This window comes from Peromyscus californicus, unplaced genomic scaffold (assembly GCF_007827085.1).
Source record: "Peromyscus californicus insignis strain IS unplaced genomic scaffold, ASM782708v3 Scaffold_23__1_contigs__length_62951481, whole genome shotgun sequence".
In the NCBI taxonomy this organism is placed as follows: domain Eukaryota; kingdom Metazoa; phylum Chordata; class Mammalia; order Rodentia; family Cricetidae; genus Peromyscus; species Peromyscus californicus.
The window spans coordinates 5,800,156-5,815,557 of NW_026294534.1; the positions used below are offsets into that span (position 1 = coordinate 5,800,156).

The 15,402-nt window shown below is 47.4% G+C and overlaps 1 long non-coding RNA gene across 2 annotated transcripts in view; it reads right to left on the minus strand.

The window, feature by feature from the left end:
• Positions 1-11,926, minus strand: part of LOC128118865 (uncharacterized) — a 31,997-nt gene extending 20,071 nt beyond the window's left edge. For both annotated transcript variants that reach the window (XR_008221361.1, XR_008221360.1), the window contains exon 1: positions 11,760-11,926. This is a non-coding gene — a long non-coding RNA (uncharacterized LOC128118865). The remainder of the gene's footprint in view (positions 1-11,759) is intronic.
• Positions 11,927-15,402: the final 3,476 nt, after the last annotated feature.

Genomic DNA, 15,402 nt, shown 5'->3' on the forward strand with positions numbered 1-15,402 from the left:
CTGGAATTTTTATGTGTACTTGTGTGTGTGTTATGTATGTGTATGTGTGTGTTATGTGTGTGAGCGTGTGTGTGTGTGTTATGTGTGTGTATGTATATGAATGTGTGTGGCATGTGTGTGTGTTATATGTGTGAGCGTGTGTATGCGTGTGTATGTGTGTGAATGTGTGTGGTATGTGTGTGTGTGTGTTATGTGTGTGGATGTGGTGCCAGCATGTGAGTGTGCATGTGGAAAACAAGGCAGGGAATCAGGTTTCTTCCTAGAGTGCTCGCCTCCTTCTTCCCTTGAGACACGGTCTCTCACTGAATATGAAGCCGGCTGCTCTAACGAGGCGGGCTGGACAGTGAGTCCTTGAGAACTGCCTGACTGCTGCCCGGTGCTGGGGCCATGGGCACACACAGCCTGGCCCAGCTTTTTAAGTGGGTACTGAGGTTTTGAACTCAGGTCCTCATCTTGAGGAGCACATGCTCTTTCCTACTGAGCATTTTCTAAGCCCTAAAAGAGGGAGTTGCAAATGTCCTCTCAACAAAGAAATGACATATTTGCAGTGATAGACATGCTAATATACCTGACATGATCATTCTGTAAAACATCGTATCATACCCCCCACAGATGGGTACAGGGATTATCAGCAATTTTTTTTTTTTTTTTGGTTTTTCGAGACAGGGTTTCTCTGTGTAGCTTTGCGCCTTTCCTGGTACTCGCTTTGGAGACCAGGCTGGCCTCGAACTCACAGAGATCCACCTGCCTCTGCCTCCCGAGTGCTGGGATTAAAGGCGTGCGCCACCACCGCCCGGCCCGATTATCAGCAATTTAAAAAGCAAAAAAAACGGAGGAGGAGGAGAGGAAGAAGAGGGAAAATGAACACAAACTACAGTAACGCTCAACGTGAGAGCTACAAACACCCAAGGAGAAACAAGGTCGCAGAGCAGAGAGCAGAGGTGAGGCAAACAGGCTGCACCAGAACCTCCTCCTAACTCCCGGGGCCCAAGGATATTCCCTTTCCACTCACGCCATCCACATCCCGCTGCAAACTGTCTTTCAGCTCCACTCAGGCCCATTGAGTTTCTGTCAGTTGCAACAAAGAATCCTAAGACAACATCCTTGACACAAACAGGGGAGTTCGGGAGGAACCATTACCTTGTTTAAGAGACAAGATAATGAGTTTGTTCTTAGACACATGCAAGGTGCCCAAGGAATAGATACATCTGTACAGCAGCCCAGCGCTAAGAGAAGACTGCCTGGTGTCAGAAGGGAATTCAGTCTTGCAGGGGGAGGTGGGGTGCTGCACTCTGAACAAGAACATGAATGATCTCATGCTTCGTAGGCTCACCAGACTCCAAACTAAAAGGGGAGCTTCCTCAGTTTACTAAGCATCTCCTGTAAACAGGGGGCAACACTTCAGAATAGTGCCCCAAGATCTCGGACAGTATTTGGACAGTCTTCCCTAAAACCCCCACTGTTTGTCTGGATTTCGGGGTCTACTAGGCAAATCTTTTTTCCCTAATAATCTTATTAATTAGGTGTCTTTGATAAACAAAACATGGTTGAATTTCTGAACCCACTAGCATCATTATTCTTTATTCTTGTTCTTGTTTTTAAATTTTTAATGAGGGCCAGAGAATTGGTTCAGTGGTTAAGAGCACTTGTTGCCCTTACAGAGGACCTGGGTTTGATTCCCAGCACCTACATGATGGCTCACAACTGTCTCTAACTCCAGTTCCAAGGACTCAACCTCCTCTTCTGACTTCTGCAGGCACCGGGCATGCGCATGGTGCACACACATACATGCAGACGACACAGTCATACACATACAATAATAAATAAATCTGAAGCATTTTAATTGATTTTCTGAAGTGTTGAGTACACATGAAATGGATATTATACTGATACATTATAAAAATGCATAGTGATGAGATGAGCATGCCCACTGCCTCCTGGTCTACGGAAAGACACTCAATACAACCTCGGGGGTCCTTTTATTATTACGTTTGCGTTTTCAAATAAAGCCAAGCACTGCCCTAAGTTATCTACTTGGAAGCCCCTTGAGCTTTTCTTTAATTGTTCATTTTCCCGTCTGTGTGTTGCAGACGTACAGCTCATGTAGGAGTTAACGCAGTGTAGCCAAGTGTAAGCCACAGTAGGGACAGGGGCGAGCACCGTCCAGGTTGAAGCCTTGCTCACCGCTGCATGTGGAAAGGCTCTTCCGCCTCAGCCATGTCCAGCTCCCCACCCCCACCACAGAAACCACCAGCTCGACATGCCGCAAGTCCCTTCCTGTCTTCTCCTCGTCTCACCCGTCCTCATATGTTCTGGAATGAACGTACGTGCCACCGCTTAGTGTATGTTCTCCACTCCAACATGCTATAACCAAATTGGAGGTGTAAGCAATGGAAATCTGGAGGTCCAGTCTTGTTTTTTTCCTGAGGCCTATTACCATGACAACTGATACCTTCTTCTCTCTGTGTCCTCAGACGCCCTCTTCCCTGGTGCCAACATGCCAGTGTCCTGCTCTTCTTAGAAGGACACTGGTCATATTGGACAAAGGCCTGGCCTGTGACCTCAGTTAACCTTAATTACCTCTTTAAAAACTAACTCCAAATACAATACAGTCACACAGAGGGTCAGTGCATCACCATACAAGTGGAGACAACAGCCCAGTCATGTATGCACACACATACACACAGTTACACACACAGACACACACACACACAGACACACAGTTACACACACAGACACACACACACATACACACAGTTACACACACACAGTTACACACACAGACACACACACACACATACACACAGTTACACACACACATACACACAGTTAAACACACAGATACACACTCATAAGGTTGAGCCTGTTTTGATGTGTCTGATGATGGTTGGATGTGCCAGTAAAGTGACTATTCTGGAGTTTTGCGCATTTGTGTAACATGTGATCTGTTTCGTTTTTCTCTTAGAATGTTCCTTCACTGGTTTTCATCACTTGATAATGTACTAATAGAATGCATTTTATTGCTTATTTATCCCCTTTTCATCCATCTCTTTAGAACTATGCATCTCTATAATTCTTTAGTGATACTCTGGACATTGCAAAACCCCCCATGGGCTCAGGCCAGTCCAAAGCCAAGCCAGCCTTTCCAATATCTGCTTATTACAGATATCAGTGTTGTTTGGGGCGATGCAGCTTCCTTCCCTTTGTGGCTACCTGGGGAACCATGCTATGACTCCACATGCTTGATCTTCATTTAGATCAGCCCACCCCCTCACGTCTCCATTCTGTGCTCTTTTTCTTTGTCTCGGGCACTCCACAGCAAATCCTTCCCTTCTTCCTGCAACTTTCAGAATTTCCATCAATTAGCGTTTCCTGTGTGGAACTCCTGGCATTTGTCAAAAAGTGCACTTGGGTACCCTCACTGCTTCTCCACATCAGAATTCCAGGCTGACAATATTTTCTTCCCAAAACATAAAGAATCTTCCACTGTCTTCCTGAGGAAAGGGGTAATTTGTGTCACTTCTTGAACAGGAAGCTCAGAGGGGTTTTGCTGTCTTTTCTCTGAGGATGCTGACAGGTCAAGTTCTCAGGTTAAGACGGGACAAAGATTTTCAGCTCTTCCCCTGTCCTCATGTGTCTGGGCTAGCGATGCCTCCAACCTCCAGTACCCTCCACTGGCCTAATGCAGCTGCTCCTACTGAGTGCCACAGGACTGGCTTTGGCTCTGGAATCTGGTCCCTTCCTTGGAGCGAGCCTCCGTCTATTTTTGTTCAGCATATTTAGGTGTTAGCAGTAGCAGAACCCTGGGTGAATTTTGCCAGCTCCAAGCTGCATCCAGAAGCACAATACCAGTGAGGTCTGTATAACTGTTGTGTTTCCTTTCCATTGGGTTAAATTTATTTCTAAGAACTGAAGAATAGCTAAATATTAGGAATCATGTTACACCTGTTCCGTGTATTTCAGAGAACAAATGCTTGAAATAATCACAGAATAACTTTTAATTTTGAGAATCGAGATATTCATTTTGTGGAGAATAATGTCACTTTAATGGTCAGGATAAATACACACAGGAATGGTCATCCTGTGACAGAGCGACAGGTGTTTCCGCATTCCCCATTGTCACATGTTTCCCAAAGGTTCTGCAAAAACAAGGAGTTTTACAGAAAGCACCAGGAAACAGCAGTGTGGTGATGAACTTCTCTGCATGGTCAACCAGAACCATCCCACCATGGACTGCAGGGTCTCAGGGTTGTTGGTTGGTTCCACGGTCATCTGAAGGATCCCAAGGCCATCCACCAGGTCCAACAGCTGTTTGTAAGAGTCCAGTGTCATCAGTGGGTCTCATCCCAGTCTGCAGGGTTCTGAGGCTGCTGAGGTATCTCACTGCCATGTACAGCGTCTCGAGGCTATCTGCTGGGCTCCACCATCATCTGTCATTTGTGCTCATCTTCCATATCTCCAAACTCTCACCACTGAATTTGGGTCTGAACTGATAATGATTTGCAATTGCTCTTCTTAGTTATCAATATATGCTAGCTCTGTCTTCAAAACAGACTTGCACAAAAAAAATAATAAACTAACTCTTCCATCCTTTGCATTTGTTTTATTTTATTCATTTTATATCTCAGTGACAAACATACTCCATAATTTTTTTAAAAAGACAAGATCAATGAAGTGGAAGGTGATTAGCAAGGAAACAATGACCCTGAACAAATGAATGCTAAAAGGAAGCTGGAAAAAAATCCACCACAAACCGTGTGGACTTGTGATAATCATTAAAGAGGCTTCTTGAAGGTCAAAATGGAGCTAAACATTGAGGTTCGTGCCTATGATTCCAGCATTTGGGAAGCTGGGATCTCAGAGCCAACCTGGGCTACAAAGTGAGTTCCAAGACATCCTGGACACTGTCTCCAATGATAATGGTAATAATAGTAAATTCTAAAGGTTTTCCCCTTGGGTAAAGGGAGAGCTTGGGAGGAAAGAAGAGCGGGGACCTGGGCGGCACTGGGAAAGACAGCTGAGCCACAGAGACAGATCTAAAGATGGAGTAAGAAAGGAGAGACCATGACATCACCCATCTACCAAGTTACCCTACTAGACAGGTAATGACATTCATATGTGGGTACCAGACACTGAGGTTGTGCATCTAACACAGGTCCTGTCCACCTTTGGAAGAACGTGGAATCTAGAGAATGGTGGTCTGGGGCTTCTTCTGCCACACCCCATATGCGTTTTAGATACCTAGACCTGTCAGGTATCTGGGCACCCAACTTGTATCCATGAAGAGTGCATGCATAGGACCAGTGTCTGCCCAGGGGCCTGAGGGCTGGAACTGATATGTGGGGCTTCCCCCTTTCCAGTTCTGCCCCCTCAATGCATCTATCACCTTCCCATCTTCATGTCCCCACAGTTGCCCCCAACAAACTGCCCCCAGCTCCTTAACCTGGGACCCCAACCCCACCTCATGTTGAGGTGAAGCCTCTTGTCTACATCTTTCCTTGCTTTCATTTGTTTAATTTCTGGGAAACCATTAAGAAACATCACAGCACAAAACAAAGCCCACAACACTAAAGCAAAAAGGCTTCCATAACACCATCCTGAAATATAAACAAAATATATGAGTTCCTCTGTCTCCCAAAAGACACCCTGAAAATACGACCTTCCACGCCTGTCATTTATCCCACACTTTATATTTCTTTCTGCATTTTTTTTCAAGTTTGTTGAAAGTCACAGGTAGAGTCATCCCAATTAGATCAGATGAAACTTGTGGGGAGTTCCCTTGAGGATTAAAATCTCCAGTGGTTCTAGTTTCGCTTCTGTCTCTGTGATAAAATTCCCTGACACATATAGTTCAGGGGAGAGAGAGCTCTATTTCAGCTTACAGTTCCAGGTAACAGCCCATCACTATGAGGAAGTCAAGGCAGGAACTTCCAATGGATAGTCACATCCCGACCAGTCGTGAGCAGAGAGCAATTAACACATGTAAACTTAGTCACTTGTTCACTTGTTCAGCTCAGTGTCTCCACTCTTACACCTCAGGATCCCCTGACTAGAGAATGGTAACACCCACAGTGGGCTGGGTCTTCCCGCCTAGACTAACCTAAGATAACCTGAGGGCCAAATCAATGTAGACACTCCCTCACTGTGACTCTTGCCAGGTGATTCCAGATTGTGTGAAGTTGACAACACTATCACCCTTCTAAAGCACCAAATAGACCCAACGGCTCCCCAGCGGTGCAGACACTGACACTAACACCTGACCGGCATTTTCTCCAGCATGGTAAGATGCCTCGAGGTGTAAGGGAAAAACAAAGGTCGCCTTAGAGCCCATGCAAGAGTTCAGATTTAAAACAAAGTGTTCCTGTTTAACCAGTTTGCCAAGCTTTGAGGCTAGTGTCCTGGTCACAGGGGACTGTGGTGAAGAGTCTCACACTGTGCTCATCTGTGAGACCAGTGTGAGCTTCTGCCAGTACCACAGTCCAGCAGTCATGTGCTTAATGCTTTCCTCTTTATCCCCCTTGATTGATTTACACTGTTCTCAGCTATTCTGCCTTGGCACTGTGACTCACATTAAAACAGAATGTGCAACATAAACAAAAGTATCATTGGTGAGTACCATGCATAAGGCTACGTCCCCTACAGTGTGGGGTCACACTTGGGGGGACTCTGGCATGGAATATACTCTCTGAGCTCTTAGGAGAGTGGCTGCAGAAAGCTTCGGAAGACACAAGTTGTCTGCTGTCAAAAACTTCCACTTCCTGCCCATGGTCCCATTTCTTCCCACTGGAGAGGTTAAGCCGGAGCATACTTGCATGTGACACTCATAAAGATGCCAAATGGTATGACCAGCACTGTGGTTTCTGATCATGTCAGGAAATCATTAAATACCAAGGGCAGGGTTCTGCCATCGTTAAAATTCAGCCTCCTGGTGAGCCTATGGCTAACACAATGCTGGTGCATGTAAACATTTCACAGTCAAGCAATACGCACACACAGCACTTTCACATGCCAGAGCTTCTGATAAGACGAATGCTGGGCTCCTCGCCTCCCCATCCCTCCAGATGTCCTGCTTCCTCTCTCTAACGAAGGTCTAATTATCGCCCATTTGCAGATCGAATAACTGAGGCACAGAGGTTAAACGGCTGACTTCAATTTCCTGCGTGTTAACTCAGAAAGCCAGATACAGTAGACTCCTGGAGCCAGCAGCCCAGGCTACCTTGACTACAAAGGAGAAAAGTGCACAGAAATCAATTTTATTAGGGAGATGAATAAATCATTATTTCCTGTGGAAGCCCTCTGTCCTGAAAGGTAATCAAATGCACTAATATTTAATTAGTCAGAGGTATCATAAACAAAACAGAAGCAGTCAGCAGGCACGGGATGTTACAAGGAAAACCTGGGGCAACCGTTTGTTTCATGGAGCCAGCAATGCTATCTCCTGTGCTTTCCACCCGGGGAATGTCATGAGCTCGTTCATTCCACAGCACCGTGTGTGGCTGCCTGGATGCATTACCTACAGGACAGTAATTTCTGCATCATCCTTGACCAGGTTTGAAAGAGGAAAAGACATTTCCATGAGCAAGTCAAGAGTTGCTCATGAGAATGGCACACATAAAGGAACGTGTAGGTTACCATAGTTAAAAAGTTACCAAGGCTACTTACATGATTTTATAGATTTGAAACACTCCTTACGTGTTGGTAACTAGAGGAAGTGTACTATGTATAAATTCCGAGAGGTATTACTTTACAGCTTATAAAAGGTAAGATGTACCGAGGCAAGGTAGGAGACAGAAACAAGGAAGATGGACAGCCATAGCAAGCAGTCTGTACGAGAACAGTCCTCCCAGGGCACAAAAGCTCAGTGATGGCGGCCAGTGCGAAGGCAAAACTGTAAGGGGAAATACTGAAGACCAGGCTTCCAGGAAGAGAGGAGGAAAACTGGACGAAGCTCCCTTCTTCCCAAGCCGTCAATCCTGATGACTGCCTCAGAGCCAAAAAGTGGCAGGAACCAGGGGCATCCCGAGGATGCAGTGTCAGAGATGGTGAGACAAACAGGCATTGAAAGAGCCACCCAAATTCATGTCCACCAAGGACTTCAGAACGGGGTCTCACAGTGAACAGCATCTTAACAAATGTTGGGCACACTCCGGTGAGGGCATTTTGATTGTATATATAGGATGAACCTAAGTCCTGGGATCTTCAGAAGAGGCAAAGACTCAGACACACCCTGCAGGAAGACAGACAGTCAAGGCAGAGCTTCCACTGAGGCCTGTGCAAGTCTGGAGCAACAGGGGATGTTTGGAAGCACAGATGTTGGGAAGATGAAGACAAAGGACAATGTTCAGCATGTCCTGGAGCCTTCACAGAGACGCAGTGCTGCCAACACTTGGACCTTGAACTTGGGGAATCAGGAAAACAAATTTCTGTTATCGGGAACTCCCTTGTGGGGTCTTGTGTCCCAGAAGCTCTTAAGAGCTAGAGCTAGATCATATACAGCAGGGTGGCTTCTGGCATCTGGACAGGTGCAGAATCCTCAGTAGGAAATGAGCTGGGTGCCCAGCATCCTCCCACGCCAGCATTAGTGGTCCCTGCATAACAGCACAGCCTGACCTCAGATGCACTTCTCTCTGCCCCTGGTCCCTAAGCCTGATACCTGCTCCCACCTGCAAGGCTGCCTGAGTTCGGAGTTCTGCCTAGGACCACCTTGTCCTTCTCTCCCAGGGCCTCTGGCCAGGTGGGGCTATGCCCCTCCCAACATGCCTCCACCTCCCTGACTTTCCCTCCCCTGGAACTGCTCTTCCCCACCTCACGGGGATGTATGATGGAGACAAGAGAGAGAGAGACACAAGGCTCATCGAGGTCAGCCAGCCAGGAAGCAGAGGAACCAAACATGAATCCCAGGGCCCTGCTTCCATCCAATCCCATTTCCACAAAGCCACGCTGGCACCACTGCCCACACATTCTGATCTCATACATAGGAAATATCCAAAACTCTTTCGCGAGTTGCTCTCCAGAGACTCCGTTGATGTAAACCTTCTGTGTCTTCCTACATCCTAGGCAGAGGAACTAGGTGTATGGATGCCACTACATGTCTTTTTTGATGCTAAATCATATCTGATTGCCCATTGATTTTATTTGTAGCGTCAGCTCTGCTATATGACCAACGTGTTGCCAGTGACATCCAATATTATCGATTTAAACGTTGACCTGGTATCTGCAGGGGCTCTCTCACCCTGTTGGCTCATTTCAATTTATAAATTGATTATTTTGAGAGTTTTAGCTGTGCTAATAAACTTACCCCATCGAGTGAAAATGGCATTGCTATAACTTCATTATGAAGTCAACTCAAGCATGCTCCGTAGGCCGCAGGGAACCATACACAGCCTGCATCTGCCAACGCTATATGGCTGTCCAGAGGCTATGCACTGGATGCTTTCCTTTTAATACTGTGATACCTCTTATGTGCTGCAATTGTCGTGTTCCTGGTAGTTGAACACAAAGCCAGAATTGACAGGTAGGAGACGTAGGATTCACCAACCTCGTCAGTAACAGGGAAGATGCTTTCTAGATTCCATGAACTCTGGTACCTTGGACCTCACTGGAGTCACGTCTGCTGTCCTTACTCAGGTGTAAGGTAAAGCCAGTGCCCCCGGAGCTGTCTATCTGACTAGCCTGCCTCCCTCACCCATTATCAAAGGGGGTTTACCCACACTTCCCTGTACTCTATTGGCCTCAAACTTGTAAGTTCCAAAGTAAGGGTCTTGGGTGAGTTTTCCTGTGAAAACGGGCAATTATTGTCTTTTTTAGATATGCATCAGGACTGTCTCCTGGTGATTGTGTTTCACTCTCTTTTCCACTTAATTTCCTGTGTTCTTTGGGATTGTCTGTTTACAATGCTGACATTATTTTAGTGTTATGTTTCACCTTCCTAAGCCTTACTTGAATCAATTAGTTCAGAACAAGAGAATAAGGCTGGAATGCATCTCCTTGTTAGTGTTTACTTTGCACTCATGAAGCATTGGCTTTAACCCCCAACACTTCGAAAGCCTGGTGTGATAACTCACTTCTGTGATCCCAAGCTGAGGAGGTAGAGACAGGAAGATCAGAAGATCAAGGTCATCCTTGGCTATATAGACAGTCCCAGGCCAGCCTGGGCTACATGAAACCCTGTCTCAAAACAAGGGAACTGTTTTACTTTAAGAATGCTTGGCATATATGGCATCATCATTACCCAATGTTCATTACTGGATACAGGGGGAGGGAGCAGAGATTTAAAAATGAAATAAAATGAAATGCAACTCCTGGACCTTGAGTAAGGAGCTTGCCACGCAGATCCGACAAGCTGAGCTGAGTCACCAGAACAGATGTGGGAAGCCAGATTTGGTAGCACACATCTGTATTCACAGTACTCCAGCTGGAAATGAAATATAGAGATAGAAGACTCCCAGGGAAGCTCACAGGCCAACAAGCCTAGCCTTCACAGCAGCAAAGAACAATAGAGACTTTCGCAGGCAGACTACATCTCCACCCAGGAGCAGACTTTCGCAGTGCCCTAAGCACCACCCACATGGTGCTGGGTTTGAAGGCATGAAAGATGCAAGAATAACAGAGTCATGGGAGCCACTAAGGCGAGGCATTGTTGGAGCCCCTGCGGAGGGCCCCTGAGAAGCCATTTCATGAAGCTATAATGGTGAAGCCACAGCTGCAATAGAGACCCTAGGATACTGGAGATGCAGGGGCTGTGTGTGCACAGCTCGAGGCACGAGGCTACCCAAGCCCTTCGGGACCCAGAACACTGTTCTAAGCCCCAGTTGCTGGACATGGAGCTGTGGGAGTTTGTGTTTCCCTGTTGAGCTTGGGGTTTGTTTTCATGAGACAGTTCCTTGCTGTGTCCCTGAGTCTTCCCTTTGGGAATAAGAAAGTCTGTTCCCTGCCATTCTATGTTAGAGGCTTAACACGATTTTATAGGAATTCCCAGTTAGGAGACTTTGGGCTTCTAAAGAGAGCAGTTAAAGGTTTGAGGGCTTTTAAAGTTGGGGCTATATTTCACATTATGAGATAAGCATGGGACTTGAGGGCACACTTCCTGATCAGGGCTCTGCACTGGAGTTTGAAGTGAAAGGCAAGGTATGGGGCGGGGCGGGGGGGGGGGGGGGGGGAGGAGGGGAGCCGAGATCTCACAGTCTAGCCTGGAAGTTTCTAAATGCCATGCTCTTTGCCTGGAACTAAGTTATATAATCAACAGGGATGCAGAAATGTTAAACTTACATTTTAGGGCAATGGCCCTAAAAAGATGATAGATCGATCCACATTTACACTTTTTTAACTTCTAGAAGGTTTTGGGTTTTTTTGGTTTTGGGGTTTTTTTTGTTTGTTTTTTTTTTTTAATGGTTAAAGGAAAGTCTACTCATAAATGTGGGTTGTGACAGCTCATTTCATTTCCTGCCTAGGTCTCTTCTGGTAAAGTAAGATGGCTGCTGGCCCCTCCTCCTGTATCCTATGAAATTGAGCCTGATGACAGGGGTCATCTGTTCATGAGGGGCCCTGGGCCTGCAGAAGTGTTCCTTCTAGGGAAGTCCTTACATTGGCAACAAGGCCTTCCAATTGCCAATGTCTTAATGATGAAGGAGGGCAGGAGGAGCCTTCACCAGGAGGACAGAGGCTGGCCCTATCCCTGGGTGAGTACCAGGTACCAGCGCAGAGAAACAACATGGCCACCCCCAGGATCACTAGCCCTCAGCACCCTAGGATTACTTAACCTTCAGCCTGAGTAGCAGCTTCCCAGTCTCTTCCATTCCAGTCCCAGATCCAATGTCGGTGCGATGTCTGCCTCTCCACCTTCTCCCTGCTTTCCATGCTGGACGTTGGCCATGTTCCTCCCACAAGTACGGAAGCACCATTCAAGGGAGACGTCCTCAGCCTTGACTCCAGCTATGTCTGCAGCTCCCGGAATAGCGCTTGGATCAAGGTAACCATGGCAACGTCCCCAAACTACAAAGCTTGCATCCTGTCATTTCCTGACCAATCTTTCTCATTGACTAAACATTTTTGTTTTTTAGAGTCTGACCTTGCCAGATGGGAGGAATTTCAATGGCACACAGACCAGGATCTTCATCATGCCTTTCTTCACCCTCCTTGGGTATAATGATTTTCATTTCTGCTCAAAGTGACCAGAAATTTCCCATCTGCTAAAAACTCCCTCCAGCCTGGCAGACCCTCTCCTCTGCTTCTCCCCATCACTCTCCCATAGTCCTTTTCCATCCTCACATCCCATCTTTCCAGTCTATATTCTCTTGTCCATAACTTCAGTTTCTCTCCTCCCAAGAGCTTATTCTCCCCATCCGGTCCCCATCCCACCCACGTGGCCTATCTAGAAAACAATCAGGTGCGTGATGAATTGAAACACCCATCTCATTTCCACCTGTGCTGGAAAGTCTATGGAAAGGTGTGTCAGAGCCAGGCACACTGGGCTCCTGAAAAGCACAGTCAGATCAAAACTGCACAAACCCGGCTCGCGCATGCCCACCCCGTGCCTTTAGTCAGCCCCACTCTCTGTGCTATGCCAAGTGTTCATCACTGACACATCACTCAGTTGGAATCCACCCCTGCATCTTCCTGTTCATTCCCAAGATGTAGGGCCCTGTATGAAACGTAGACGGGCTATGTACGGCCATACCGTGTGAACCTTCATCAAGCTGACAAATTTCAAACCTGATCCTGCTCCCAACTCCTCAGCCCTGAGGCCTCAGACCTCCCTCTTTGTTTCCTCCATGCCTCAGGTCTCACTGTCTTGAAGATGAGCCTTGCACAGGCCGAGACCTAGATGGGTGTGTAGCTATCCTTCCCCCATAGACGGTCCTTCTGAGCCAGCCTCACTACTTCCTGACTTCTCAACTTTTCAATGTCCCCTTCAATTCCCTTCTTTAGGAATGGCTCTCTGCCGAGTACCCCCACTGCTGGTGCCCCTTGGTTATGCATTCCCACCTGGTTTAATGCCTGACCTCCAACTGTACAATAAGCTTTCGAAGTTCCTGTCCTGTCTCTTCCGCTGTCCCCAGGAACTTGGTGGCATCAGCTCACAGGCAGAGGGAACAGCAAGAGCAGAAGCTGCTCAACCTCAAGGTCGAGCTTCCAAAGCCGCAGGATGCCTGTCAGGTATCCCAGGGACGCACTGCCTTCACCTAGGAAACGAGATGCAGGGGTTCTTCCGTAGAAGGATGCTCTGGGTGGCCTCTCAGCATACATCTTAGCGACTAATGACAACTGAACCACTACCCATTCTGTGAGCCACGTTACCTGTGACTCTTGCTCGTGAAAAGTTCAACTGGAGCAAGTTCAAACTCAAGAGCACGCTCACAGCGAACGGAGTGTGCCGTAAAGCATAGCGCTCATGTCCGTGTGGATCTATACCGGAGGGCTCGTGCCAACAGAGAACTTAAGTGATGCACAGACCTCATACATTTTTAATATCCAAGACCACAGGAAATGTATCCAGGAGGATGTGTTGTTGGCAACTGTAATGCATGCCTCTAGGTTTCTCCTAACATTGTCATTTTAAACCCATTACACCAGGGCCTAGAGAACTAATGCTGACATCCAAGTGTTCCGTTCACTGGGGATGGATTTGTTAGAGAAAGACGGGCAGGAAGCAAGGCTGATGCTTTGCATGACAGTAGGACACCAGCAGCTTTCCATTAGAAATTCTCCGCCTCGCCTCATCCGGGGTGCTCGCCCAGCGTTGAGGTAGGTGAGATGCGTGTGGAGGAAGGAAGTGGGGCACTCCTGCCTTAAAAGCAGAGGCTGAGAAAGCCAGGGGATTGAACCTCACAGATGGCCAGGGAGGTGAAGGTCCCTGCATCAAAGACAGGAAGAGGCAAGCCATATAGTGCCACGGAAGAAGCTGGGATGAAAGATTTACTAATAAGCTGCAAGAAAGGAGAGGGACTGTGCATCAGGGGACATGGTTGCTTCTGTGAATGACCGAACTTCCAGGAGGCCCTTCCCAACACCAATTGCTGCTACTACTGGCCATTTACTCTCTCGGGGTGGGAGAAAGGGAAGGAAAGGGGAGGGGGAGGGGATGGGAAGGGAAATAGGAGGAGAGAGGAAGGGAGGGGAAGGAGAGAATGGGAAGAGAGGGGAGGGAAGGGGAGTTCTTTATACAATCTGTCTTATATTTTTTTTAAAATTATGAAGTTAAAAAAAAATCTAGGTTACACATGAATCTACACAGAGCATCAGAATTAGACTATGGTCCAGTAGCCATGACGATCCCAGTGGATCACCCACTGCCATTGGTATCCACAGCAGAAATGCCCGAGATGATACCCAATATGCTGCAGCTCGGTCTTACAATGAGGGACAGAGAATGACATTGAGTGCAGTGGTAATCGCAGATGGTGGGGACAGGACTCAGCATTCCATCGTGCCCAATGGCTACTGACTTTATCAACACTGTGTGATGATCAGGGAAAGCCTGGGCCAGTGCAGGTGTCTGCTGGGAATGCTTCCAACCTAGGGTCACAAGAGGACTGCAACATGTCATCTATTCAAAGACAGGGGGTGACAAAAATGTTAGCAAGGAATGCTGGGAAACAGTGTCTTCTGGACATGACATGGCTGCTGCACTCAGGAACTTACTACAGAGGTGAGAGCCTGCACGAGACTGGCCTGTCACCATGATATCATGCATGGAGAAGGGACTCAGGAGACCATACCTCTTACTGAGGGACACCCTCTAGACAGGAAGTGGGTGCTAGCTGAGGGGGTGTCGCTTTATTCAGTGCTGCCATAGCTGCTGATAAGTTGAGTACGGCCTAGTTAATAAGCCCCCCACTCACGCTCCTGTAAGCAACCTTTACTAAACTCAGTGGGTCACAAAGATGACGCAGTAGGAGGACGCTTGCTGAAGTTGCCTCAGTGGAAGAGAGAGAGGGTGATGGAGGGGGCGAAGAACAGTATGTTCGTACACAACACTGTCAACGAGTGAAAACAAATATTTACAAATAGAGAGCTGTCTAGCCGTCTCCCGATTCTTGCTTTCTAACAGCTATGGGAACAGTGGACTGCCCAGCTCCCCTTAGAGACATTGCGTGTTTCCGGTGCCACAGACACCCTTCTGTGCCAAGAAAGCACTTTACCCATGTGGGAAACCTGTGCGTGCCTGATTAGAGCGCCTGATATTTCCATGGTCCTTCCTGTGGCCACTCACCCCTCTGTTCCCTCTACATCACTGCTAGTACCATCTTCAAACCTAAGAGAAGGTACAACTGTCCTCATGAGCATACTGGGCAGGCCATTCAGCTTCCTCTCCAGCCAGACTCTTCCCATGCCCACTCGAAGCCCTGGAGACAAAGGATGAGGTCACAGTAAGAGCTCTGCCCCAGGCTTGCATGGTGAAGC